Genomic DNA, 12801 nt, shown 5'->3' with positions numbered 1-12801 from the left:
CTCCCTCTGTTTGCTCTCTCTCTCTCTCAAATAAATAATTGAATAAATAAATCCTTAAAACAAACAAGTCATAACAAAGCTTAAGTTAAGATTTCTAGAAATGAATAAAACCCTGTCCCAGGAAGTGGCTGATATAAGACTTCAGATCTGAACAGAAACAGATGGCTCTGAGACTCAGTGAAGGTTTTGTGTCAAGTAAGTCCTGGACTGGTCCTTAAAAGGCAGCTTGAATTTCGGGTTATGAAAGCAGAGAGTGATAGCCTGAGGAATGACATCACCGATAGTCTTGCTTGACTGAAATGGGAGAGTGACAGATTTAAAATTCCCATGAGAAGGAAGTCAGAAGGATCAGTGTAAACAGTTGACTCCAGAGATCACTTGCCTTAAATCTGTTAATGAAGTAAATATTTTTCTACTTTCTACTCTTAGGCATGTTTTGTAACCTCTTTTATACATAATCTTCCCAAGATTATTCAAGTGTCAATACGTCATAAATGGCCGTTGAAGTGCTTTTAGTTTTGCTGGAATCAAGAAATCATGTGTATAGTTTATTTTGTTTTGTTTTGTTTTTGGTGCTATAAACCTTTTTATTTTCTCTGTTTAAAATCAAGCAGAAAACAAACATCAGTTGTTATACACTAGCATTTTGAAAGTACATCATTTGTCCAAGAGAAGGACTAAGAACAAAAATGTGTATTCAGAGATCCAAACAAAGGGAGTGTCAGGGCGTCACCTCACACAGCCTCCCGATGGTACACAAGAAGAGCCACTTCATAATCTCTGGCACTAAACTGGGTTGCAGAATTCTGTGCCAGGTATTTTAGGAAATCACGAGGGTAATTCAGTAATGACACAAGGCTCTTCTCATCCAGAGTTGTGTAGGCCAACATTGCTCTAATTCGTAAAAATAATCTCAGTAGATGTGGTGCTCCATACACCTGGGTCAGGTACATCTGGATGATCTGCAAGGATCTCCGTGTCCTGTGGTCTCTCAAGGTTGTAGAGTATTTGAGTGCCCAAAAGTTCTCTGAAATATTTCTTTATGTGTGCCACAACCTCATTAACTGCATAACTCCTTATTATCTGTATTTCTTGAGATTTCTTGTAATTTGCAGGGCTTGGGATCCATATTCTTCTTGGCAGGAAGATAAAAGACCTGTTGCTTCCTGGTAGTTAAGTCCCAATCATCAACAAGCCATGGTTTTAGTTCTTAGGAATTTTTATTTTAATTTTGTTCATGAATTAAAGGGCAGTGGGATCCATTGAGGCCTTTTATTTGTGAGGGGGCTGAGGTGTTTCCCTGGTCTGCCACTATCTTATCCAGCTTTTTCAGTTCCCTCTTTTTGGCTTTTACTTGAGCATTTGTCTATTGGCAGACCAGAAGTCTTCTTTCCTGGGGCCTGGGGCCTGCCTCGTTGTAATCTTTGCATATTGCTCCTGACTGGCTGTTTGTTTTTTGTTTTGCTTAAGAACAAACAAACAAAAAAGATTTTATGTATTTATTTGAGAGACAGAGTGTGAGAGAGCACAAGCAGGGGGAAGTACAGAGGGAGAGGGAGAAACAGGTCTCCCACTGAGCAGGGAACCCCATGTGGGGTTTGATCGCAGGACCCCAGGGTCATGACCTGAGCTGAAGGCAGATGCTTAGCCCACTGAGCCACCCGGGCACTTCCTGACTGGCTGTTTGAAGTTCACACTGTTTCCATAGATTGGTGTCCATATATATGAATACCCTGCTTTCTAGAACCCACTCAATCCCAATTTTTATTCCAACCACTGTAATGTAAAAAGTATTTCACTCGTTTGTCCTTTATGGCAACCTTTACATAAAGGTTATATAGTTTATTTTGTAAACTGTTTTGCTTGTAACTCTATGATCTATTTTCTTCGCCAGCCACAGTTCTTACTTCATTTCCCTTATACCATGTACTTAAGTCTTAGAGAAATGCACTGAAAATCTGAATGGATTCTGCTTCCTCCCATTTGTTTCCAAATGCATGTGATCTTTCCTGTAGGAATGCCCTTTACCCATGCACTGGCTGACTAATTTCTCATCCTGCAAGATTTGGTTCAGTCACAGTATTCGAAAGCATGCTTCCCCCGAACACGCACTAATCAGAGTTTGGTCCTTTCCCCCATGCAACCTCTTCCCATGTTACCTGCTTTCATAGTGCATATCCATAATGTTTACCCAACGCTCTAAAAATCTGGTTTATTTGTCTATTATCTTAATAGACTGAGCTGTTTCAGAATAAGAACCACAGTTTCTAAATGTTTCCATCTTTTGCAATGATCTAACACCTGGAAGGTTATAGCTAATTAATGAACGCTTGTAGGAATGAAAGCACAAGTTCAAATCGAACTTCAATTAAAAAAAAAAAAGAACGAGTAAACGTAACATGAACATAACACTAAGACCCAACTGTATGCCTCAAGAGGAAATTGTCCAAATCAGTGTTCAGAGGAGTATGACCCTAAAACTGCATGGCCTTACTACCTTTCGTTTACTGTCAATGTCATTGGAAATAAATCTGATTCTCAGTGGTGAGTATGAAATGATAAATGATAAAGCACATCTCTGAACTCTTGCAGTCAGAGGAGATGCTCAGTGATGCCATACATGAAGATAAAAGCATTTCTGCTTCGGCACGGCAAAGGAAAGCTTTTTCAGCTTAAACATCAACAAGAAAGTTAGTTTTATCAAAAGGAGCAAATTATAGTAACACTTGCCCAACACAAGCCTGCCGCAGAATACAAAACAGAGAGGCAAACACAGAATTACCAAGTTAGAGAGCAGAGTACTTCATTTGGAAAGAAGCAAGACAGAGAAGCTACAGGGCCAGACAGAGGCCAAACATGTGACATTTATTAACTCATGAACTAATGGGTGGCCTTTTAAAAAAACACACTTAAAGGACAAAGGCCAATTACTTCAAGCGAACCTGAAAAGTATAAGAAAAAATTCAGAATTATCTTCACTTAAATTGAGCCAGAGATGGAAATTATTAGGCATCCCCTCAAAGAAAAATAGATATGGCAACAATTCGGTCACTCTGCATCCATGTCCCAGCAGGCAGGGCTGTTTTGTGGAGTAGTGAAAAGAATCCTAAAATTCATCTTCGGGTACAGTATGAGCATAATCAGAGACTTTTTGCAAAAAAAAAAAAAAAAAATAAGATTAAGACAAACTTAAAAAAAAAGAACTAAATAAAAATTAAAAATTTAAAAAAAAAGAATAAGACACACTGCAAAAGTGAAACAATGCATCATAGATTTCAAAATGGTGATATTGATACACAAAGAAAGACTGATGGAATAGAGTAAGATCAATATTTGTATAATGTTAATATATTAAGGGAATGGAATCTTCAGTCCGTAATTTCTAATCAAGTGATGGCAGAGTAAAGCCATTTAATCCTGTTCTAGTCCCTGAATCACACTGGAATCAGGACAACAATAACAAAGGACATTTCAAATTCAGTAAGAATTTTAGCTGTGAAGCAATTGCAACGTCAAATCACTAGTTAAGGCTTCTCAAAGTATTAGTATTTTACTAAAATCCTTACCTCATTTCCTTTTTACTTTGGGTTGTGGCATAATCATTAATTCAGCTGATGCTCCAGGGTATCAGTGCTTTCAGGATCTCCCATGTGATTTGTCAGCACATCTCCTCTGTCTCTGTCTCACGTTCACTGTCTCTTTCTCTCTGCTCTATTTGTCTCTGTGCGTCTGTCTTTCACACCCATGCCCCCCTGCACACCCCAACACATCGCCACACCCCCCACAGCCACACACCCACACACAACCAGGCACATGCTACACAGTCACACACACACACACACACCCAACCCCCCATACACAGTCATACACCGCCCCCCACACACAACCCCCTTGCACACAGAGCCATTCATTCACCCAATCCTCATTAAGTCATTCACATAGCAGCACTTCTCTTTAGGAACCGTCATGTCTCTTTACAACATCACCTGGGTTCTAAGTGTACATTTATACCAGACAGTTGTGTTGTCATCATTGTTACAGTTGTTGTTTGGTTATTATTTGTTTTTTGTTTTTTTTTTTAATAAATTAATTTTTATTGGTGTTCAATTTACCAACATACAGAATAACACCCAGTGCTCATCCCGTCAAGTGCCCCCCCTCAGTGCCCGTCACCCAGTCACCCCCACCCCCCGCCCTCCTCCCCCTCCACCACCCCTAGTTCGTTTCCCAGAGTTAGGAGTCTTGATGTTCTGTCTCCCTTTCTGATATTTCCCACACATTTCTTCTCCCTTCCCTTATATTCCCCTTCACTATTATTCATATTCCCCAAATGAATGAGAACATACACTGTTTGTCTTTCTCCGATTGACTTACTTCACTCAGCATAGTACCCTCCAGTTCCATCCACGTATTATTTGTTTTATGAACTTGCCTGCTCTCCTGTTTTCTTCAAGTTAAGTTCAGGGAGTCAATTTTTGTTGGGTCCTTTCTGCCTTTAAGATGCTGATTTACCTTTAACTTTTTATGTTTTCTAAATGAGTAGAAAGTAGGCTGATAAGCTGAGCTTCTCTGAATTCTTAGTTTTTCAGGGTGAGGTGAATAGGACAGTCCCTTACATAAACAGTCCTTTAGAGGTAGCGTTTGAGCTGTCAGGGTGGTCACTATGAAGGCATGCAGTGGGAGAGACAGGAGTGGAGAAGGAGATGTGGAGCCGGGGAGGAGGGAGAGATATTAAGAGATTGGTTTTTATGATTTTGGGGATTGGCAAGTCCAAACTTACGGGTCAGACAGGCCAGAAACTCAGGGAAGAGTTGATGCCACAGCTGGAGGTCAGAAGTCCTGTGGAGACATGACTGGCTCTTCCTTGGGGTCCCTCAGTCTTTTTCTCTGTAGACTTCAAATGGTTGGACGAGGCCCGGGCACATATGGAGGATAATCAGATTAGATGTGAATCTCATGTAAAAATACCTTCACAGCAACATCTAGACTGGTATTTAATCAAATATGTGGGTACCGTGGACTGGCCAAGTGAACACATAAAATTAACCATCACAGGCGATTCATCAGTCCCCATTTCTCTGTCCCTTTTCTTTCCCCAAACAAGGAGCCAGTAGTGGCACACAGAAACACTCGCCCCACCCCCCCTCCCAGCCTTTTTCTATTTGAAAGAATTTGAAATTTTCCTTGTTCAAATTTGTATGCCTTTGCTGTATTTCTAGGAACCTATTAAAATATCTGAAGTATTTTTTATCATACCATAATTTAATGATTTTGAGGCTTATTCTTGTATTAATTTTTAAAGATTTATTTATTTGAGAGAGAGAGAGAGTGAGCATGAGCTCCTGAGCCAGGGGGAGGGGCAGAGGGAGAAGGAGAGAAGATGACTCCCCCACCCCCTGCCAGCTGCTGATCAGGGAGTCCTATGTGGGGTTCCATCTCAGGACCCTGAGATCAAGAGTTGAGCCCTTAACCCACTTAGCCACCAAGGTGCCCCCTGCATTAACTTTTGTAATTACTAATGATAGCATCACTTTGTGTATTTTCTATTTTAATGTGAAATGTGCATTTTTGTGGGCATTTATATATGGAGATTACTTGAATTATCTGACCTCAGGTGAAAACTCCTCCTACAAAAGGTTTCTTTTTGCTTCTTCAAGAGGTTTCCACAATCACAATAGAACCATGACTTAGAATTTTAAACTAGTGTCTTGCAGCTCTTTGGGTTGAAGTAGTTTCTGTTGAGCTATAAACTTCCTTCAGGGCTGGGGCGTGGTTGCAAAAATCCCAGAAGAAAATCAACTTCCGTTTTTCCTCACTGTTCAGGGCCAAAGTGTCTGAAAGGATTTCTCGCATCAAGGCGATGATACAGTTACTGCTAGTTTTCTTTCCAGAGTAATTGTTTCTTTCCCTACTATGTCATACACGGATGAAAGAAATATGTGTATTAGTTGGTTTTATTTTTTGGTTATTACCTGGGAAGGTGTCAGTGTAGTCAACTGGATATGTTAAGTATATAAGTTATTTAAGTGTGATTTTCAATTGATCACATTTTTCTTTATTTTTAAAATCACTACACTTGGAAATCTCTTGTTTCTATTGAAGTTTTATTAAGTTATGAATTCTCTTATTTTGAATTCATAGTCAGATTTTTCTATTTGATTAAACATTTCAAAAAACACATCTTTGGGTATTTTGAGTACAGTTGACCTTCAAACAATGCAAGGGTGAGGGGTGCCCTGCGCAGTTGAAAGTCCACAGATAATTTTTGACTCCTTCAAAACTTAGCCACTAGTGGTATACTGTCGAAGGAAAGCTTTACCAAGAATTCGAAATGAGCTCTTTATAAACAGACACTGAATGCAATTAAATTAATTTGGGATTTATCCTGAAAGTATTAAAATACATAGGTGCCTATTTTAGTCTGAGAACTCTGGGTATCACCCATCAAGTGACTCCAGTGTCGTGACTTTTTATTGGGATTTTTGACTCCATGAAGTTGTAATTTAGGCAAGTGTTTGGAAGCATAGAAAATTACAGGCTGTTGGCTTGACCCCATTCATAAGCCCTCTCCTCGGGGAATCTAGGACACAGAGTTCAAAACTTGAAAGTCACTTGAAAACACATTTGTAGTTTTGGGTAGAGCTCATGAATGCACATATTTCAGAATAATAAATATCTTGACAAGGAAAATCTGAAGTTGTATTCAATGACACGAGTTCCTACTGGGCAGCATAAGTGGCCTTTCAAGGCTTAACCTAAATCCTTCTTGGTAAACCTCTAACGTTCTCAGTTGACAGAAAAGGCCACTGCTCATTTTTCCCTAAGCAATATTGCTTCTCCTTGAAGATGAGGTGCCCACTCTACCTTCTTTCTTTCAAGCTATAATGAATTCTGTTTTTCTCTCTTTCTCTCAATGGGGATAATTCCCTGATTTTTCATAACTTGGTTTTTCCTCCGTGGCCTCTGGCTCAGACCCCCATAACCACCTTGTTGTCAGGGTGTCTGAGTATCCAGAAGCTCCCCACGGTCGGCCCTATCCTTTTTGTTCTTCTGTGGCACAGATAGCAATCAGCTGTGCAACAATCTGTATTCTTGTGCAGGTTTCTGCAAGGAAGTAAAAGGGCTTCTTTCTCTGGCAAGTCAACACTATAGATTTTATAAATTTTATCGAATCCACAACATGTCTGCTGACGGTCCCTTAGATAAACAGCGTATCACTTCAGCTGGGCACCTCATGCTGGGAAAACAGTGGCCGCCAGTGACAGTTCTTTTCTTCTTCCTAAAACTGTCGACCTTCTCTGAATATTTCATTTCTTTTTAGGAAAAATGCAGGGATGTTGTTAAACATAACTCAATTCTTTTAAAAGTTTAGACTCTGTGGCTTGTCAGCAGAACAAATAGACACAGCTCCAGTGGGCCCTGCATATGAAATCACTAGCAGGATAATCCTACAGGATGCCAACTTCTATGCTTCAATGATAAAGCACTTCAATAATAGTTTGCTACAGAGGTATATTTTACAATCCAATGAGCTAACAAATTCTAACCCACCGAGCTTAAAACAAGATGAAATAAAATAAAACATAAAATGTTCTTGTTCTGGAGAACTGGGCATGGCAATTTCTTGTGGCTTTTTTGGAAAAATATTAAATTTCAAATGGCTCTTCTCATGGAGTTGGGGAAAGATAATTCATAAGAAAATATTAATTAATAGCTGTGTGTTATTAAAAAGCTGTCCAAGTTATTTTTTTCCTCTCATGGTCTGAGAAGATTTTATTTAAAGCCTTAAGCAGGATAAATTAATGTTCTGTTCACCCTTCTGCTGTCTTCACTTGTTTATTAATTAGCATAATCTTCTAACATTTAGCAAGATAAAGCCTGCTGAACACTGGGGAGATACACTTAGGAAAGAAATACAAAAGCTAGTGAGAATCCTACCTCATAGCCAGCCTTCTCTCTTTATTAATTTTAATCAAAGGAGGTTTGACTGTAAACACATCATCACTTTATGTTTACGTGTAATGCTTCCTCATTAGTAGAAAGAGAGAGACTGAGGATATGGGTGATAAATATGTCTGTCCTAAATTTATTGTGGTATCATCAAGTGAAACAGAGAGTGAGAACTTTGAAGATGTCTCAGTACAAAATTTAATACTTGGGTCACCGTGGCCAGGATAGCAGGCTGTGTGACACAACACAAGCTGTCCACCTTCTCAGAGTTCATGCTAGACCTGCCTGTCATTCACAATATATTCACAAATATATCAGGCCATTGTGATACGTCAATCACTAGACATAAAAGTGACACATACTTTGCCTTCTGGAAGTATTATCTGGTAGGGGCATACAGACATTAGTTAAATAAACATGCAGTAAATATTTAAGTAAACCTATGAGAATTACTTAAAACCAAAAAAGCAAAGGCAACAGCAAATTTAATCTGGGAAGGTTTTCCTGAGATAATGCTTACTTTAAAAGTCTCACATTTGGGGTTTTGTTGGTTAGTTTGTTTTTTGGTTAGTTATTTGATGATTGTTTGATAAACAGTTATTTTAACATAGTGGCCTATATTTCAAAAGAAATTGAGTTTTACAATCTTTTTCCAAAGAAAATACTTAATATGGAAGATGACTTTTGAGGGCAATCATTTCTAAGAATTATGTTGAGTTTATTAGTAACTTCAAAGTAATGTTTTGACAATATGGGTTTATAGATTTCAAAACTCTTTCCCATGACAATAGAAAGGTTTCCAACAAGAGTATAAGCACAACAGTGCCTGAGTAGCTCAGTTGGTTAAAGCTTCTGACTCTTTGTCTCCTCCTTTCTCTGCATCTCCCTCAACTCTCTGTCTCTCATAAATAAATAAATCTTAAAAAAAAAAGAATGTAAGTACAGACACACAAAAACATACAACTCTCACGTGTCAATGGGAAAATTTCTCTCTAAATAAATGTACATCTTGAGGAAAAAAAAGAATGAGGCCCAAATGATATCCTAGAGGGCTGGTCAGTAGTACTTAATCTGAAATAGGTCTAGATGCAAAAGCATAAATGTTATTCCAATCTGTACTCAAATGACTCAGCTCTGGCTCCTTAATGAGAGCTATTAAGTGTAATAATGCTCCTAGACAACAAAATGTCTAACATTAATTCTTAATCTGTACTATATTATAGGTTTGAAGGCCTTAGCTCAGTAGGAAGAGACAAAACTTATTCTCAACAGGATTTAACAAATCTCAGATAGTACGCTAAGCCTGCTTTGGTTGATTTTGAAAATAGCAGGCCAGTTGGGTTCCCAGAGGTCACTCTGCTGCTCCTGCACCTCCCCCCACCTCCTCAACCCTCCTAATTTGTCCCATTTCTCATTTTCATCACTACTTCTTTTACCTTCTCCCTCTTTTTCAATTTCGTTCATGTTATATGTCCTTCTCCTTATTAGAAGTGATGTAATTTATCTCCTAAAGATCAATTTCTCAAGGAGTTGAAACTAACACAGCAATTCCTTGGTGCTAAAAAATATATACTTCTATTATTTTATGTTTTCAAATACATTTTTGATATGTTAATAGAATTTCTGTTCACTTTTCTTTCCTACTTTATTTTGGCCATCAAATGTATTGCTACCTTTCACAATTCTAAAGACTATTTTTTCCTATTGAAGCACTAGTTCCAGACATATATTTAATGAAATGTAGAGTTATAAATCCTCATAAAATCTTGGGTTATAGGCCTACTCAATTCTTTAAAAATTCAAACACCTAATACATTTCAAAAGTGAACATAGGAATAAAAAGAAAGGTTTGCTAATACAGCTGAAGCAGTAGTAATGATTCAACAACAGATAGCTTTCATCTGCTTTGGAGGTTCAAATGTTGGTTGATACTTTGGCATTAACCCAAAGCAAGAGAGAAATTTCTGGTTTAACAAAATTGTATTTTCAATGAAATGGATTATTAAATCGAATAAATATGTAAAAGTGATGAATGTTTCAAATGAGAATTAGGAGAACTTATCTAGAAATTAATTACCTTCTCTAAAATAATTACCTTTTCTAAAACAATGTAAATTTTTGGAATATATTTTATTGGATTTGGAATATCAGAGTCAATATAAGGAATGAAGGAAGGGTATAGAGTAGGGGAATTGAATGGAGGATCAAGTAAATAGGGACAGGTGAAATCAGAGAGATCGAATTAAGGAAAATGTTGGGTAGAAAATAAATATAGACTCACATTCTTTTGGGGTGGGGTAGGACAGCTGCATCAAGTAGCTGGTCTGTGGCCAGGTTCTCTTCATTGACAGTTGCTAAATTACCCTACCTTCTTCTCCCCCTCTGAGGAGCTGAGCAGAGTTTGTTCACATTCTTATTATCAGGATCAAAGATAGGTTCTGGGTAATGAGGGTATGTTGACAGCCTGCTGCCCTCACCCACAATCCCTGTACCAGAGCACTACTGACATTGTGAATCCAACAGTTCTTTGTTGCAAGAGGCTATCCTTTGTATTATGGATCTTGTGGTGGATCACTGGCCTCTTCCACCAGATGCCAGGATCACCCACTGGCCCCAGTCACTCTATTAAAAACTGTCTCCAGGCTTTGCTTAGTTGAGAACCACTGGCCTAGAGTGTAAAAACTGGGCTCAGGGAACCCTAAGCTATCAGTGAGTGGACAATGCAGTGCTTTATTTATCCCATGTTCCTAGAGGAGAATCTGCTGAACTTTAGAAGTGACACTTTCAAATGAGAGACCCTCAAGCTTAGCCTTCAAGGCAAATCTGCTTTTCAATCCACACCTCCTACCCATCTCTAATACAGTATGGTAAATAATTTGAACACTCTATTTTCCTTCTTTGGGTCTGTATTCATGGGTTGGCCATCAGTATTCTGAATCTAAGGAATCCACCTTTGCTCATCTCTGTTTTTCCATCACCTCCCAAATTCCTGGCCAGGCTAAGACCTCCTTATTTCCATTTGCTGAAATGCTTTTCAGACTGAAATACTTTCAATCATAAAACAACTCCACTCATTTATGAAATCAATCAACAATGACATATATGTTCATAGGTGAAAGTCTGTCCCTCAGAGAATACTGTATGAGAATTTCCCCCAGACAAACTCATCATGTGTAAATGTTTCCCTGCCTTTTCACATATTTAAAGTCAGTGATGTACAACTTAGAGCAAATTTTATCTTGTCCTCTTACCTCACAGATTCCCAGTAGTAGAGCTTATTTCTACAGCTTCGTGCTTGGACTACAACGGAGTCATCACCAAATGTTTCCCTCTGTGCCCAGTACAATGTGAGCTACATAACAAATGCTCAGCAAAACCTTACTGGTTTGATTGAAAAAATCCTTTAGTATACTGCTAAGTAACTACAGGCTAGATGACATAAAAATCATCCTATCATTTTTTTAGGTGGATTTGGATTAGTCTCTAACAACTCATGTGGTAGCTTCAGCAGCCAAGCAACCAAGGACAGCTATCATTATGTCAAAATTGTATCTGTATTCATCCATTCTTTCATTAATTAATAAAGATTATCTGATCTTTTGCTCAACTCCTAGTCATCAAGACAGCCACAGAAACAACCAGGTGCTGTAAAAATATATAGATGTTGTGATAAAAAATAAGTGGAGAGGTAACCAGTGTAGCATAATGGAGAAGAATACGGACTCCAGTTGGCCTGGGTTCAGACTCCAGTTCTATCACGAATTATGTAACTTTAGGAAAAGTTACTTACTCTCATCATGCCTCAATTTCTTCATCTGTAAAATGTGGATGATAACAGTACCTAATTTACAGGGTTGTTGTTGAATACAGAATTTTAATTTTTTTTCTTTCAGCATTTTAAATATTTTCTTTTTTTTCATTTTAAATATTTTCACTTCACATCATCTTACTGATGTCTTGAACTTGGTTCACCCCAGGGCTCGTTCAACTCTTCAGTTATTTGTAGTCTCTTAATCCAAGACTGAGAAACATATCTTCCACCACTCAGCTTATATTTTCTTAATTGTTTAATTCTGGTATACATGTGTAGTGGTTTCGAAATTGTTAGCCTGACCCAGTGCACGCTGGCACACTAGGAGAGTGCAGTGCTGATGTACTCTTTCTTTGACCTTTAGTTATACAGACTCCATTGCGTTCCAGCAGTTCACAAGTGAGCATCTCTTTCCCCCACTCCCTTAAATGAGGTTGATTCATATTTTTTTAATTCAATCAGTTTCTTTTCTCATATCCCATTCTGGAATTCCCCAAACATCACATAAAATATATTTCTGTGTCTATATTTAATTTTCATATATTAGTTTTCACCCTTTATACTGTAAAGTTCTATGAGATTTGTCATATTTATAGTGTCATGTGGTAACCATTACAGTATCCTAAAGAAAGTTTCACTGCCTTAACCATTCCTTATGCTCCACCTGTTCAATTCCCCAAAACCTTTTTTTAAGTTTTTATTTATTTATTCATGAGACACACACACACACACACACACACACAGAGAGAGAGAGAGAGAGAGAGAGAGAGGTAGAGGGATAAGCAGGCTCCCTGCAGGGAGCCCAATATTGACTGGATCCCAGGATCCTGGGATCACAAATTGAGCCAAAGGTAGATGCTCAACTACTGAGCCACACAGATGCCCTAATTCCCCCAAATCTAAACTCATGACAACCACTGGTATGTTTAATGTTGCTGTAGTCTCCCTTTCCAGATTGTCAAATAAATGAGGTCATATAGCATGGAGCCTATTTACTGGCTAATATCACTCAGTAATGTTCTTTTAAGTCTCACTGTGAC

General features: G+C 38.3%; 1 pseudogene; it reads right to left on the bottom strand.

Moving 5' to 3' along the window:
• Positions 1–734: 734 nt before the first annotated feature.
• On the bottom strand, positions 735–8224 carry LOC129510842 (mortality factor 4-like protein 1; annotated as a pseudogene).
• Between the last annotated feature and the right edge of the window lie 4577 nt (positions 8225–12801).

Source organism: Nyctereutes procyonoides, unplaced genomic scaffold (genome assembly GCF_905146905.1).
Source record: "Nyctereutes procyonoides isolate TBG_1078 unplaced genomic scaffold, NYPRO_anot_genome, whole genome shotgun sequence".
Classification (NCBI taxonomy): Eukaryota; Metazoa; Chordata; class Mammalia; order Carnivora; family Canidae; genus Nyctereutes; species Nyctereutes procyonoides.
This window is presented reverse-complemented; position numbering and strand designations above follow the sequence as displayed.